This window comes from Sinocyclocheilus anshuiensis, unplaced genomic scaffold (genome assembly GCF_001515605.1).
Source record: "Sinocyclocheilus anshuiensis isolate Anshui unplaced genomic scaffold, SAMN03320099.WGS_v1.1 scaffold1116, whole genome shotgun sequence".
Classification (NCBI taxonomy): Eukaryota; Metazoa; Chordata; class Actinopteri; order Cypriniformes; family Cyprinidae; genus Sinocyclocheilus; species Sinocyclocheilus anshuiensis.
This window is the reverse complement of record NW_015548257.1, coordinates 102319-102902: the sequence shown is the minus strand read 5'-3', so window position 1 is coordinate 102902 and position 584 is coordinate 102319.

Sequence of the window (584 nt, the reverse complement as noted above, 5' to 3'; positions counted from 1 at the left end):
TCTGCACAGATCAAGCAGCGTTTAAACAGCTCTAAACAAATATGTGGCTGGATTTTGATGTGAGAGACAACAGCAGATGCACTTTTTCACTGGAGGAAGAGTTATTATGGATTATGGACTCTATGTATTTTAGTTAAAAACGTCTTGATGCTGGATTTGTTTCAGCAAATCAGTTTCAATGCGTCCCATGATGCACCTGATGTGTATAAAAGATGAAGAGAGTTTTCATTTGGGACTCTTCTTTGATTAATCATCATCACACTATTATTCTGACATGAGGAGAAACTCCTGCTACTGTACTGAGTGTGTGTGTGTGTGTGTGAGAGAGAGAGTGAGTGAGTGTGTGTGTGTGTGTGTGTGTGAGAGAGTGAGTGAGTGTGTGTGCATGAGTGTGTGAGTGTGAGAGAGAGAGAGTGTGTGTGTGAGAGTGAGTGAGTGTGTGTGAGTGTGCGTGTGTGTGTGTGAGTGTGAGAGAGAGAGAGTGTGTGTGTGCGTGAGTGAGTGTGTGTGAGTGTGAGAGACTCACACTCTCAGAGACTCACTGCCTACATCACCAAGTGTATTGATGATGTAACAGTCACAAA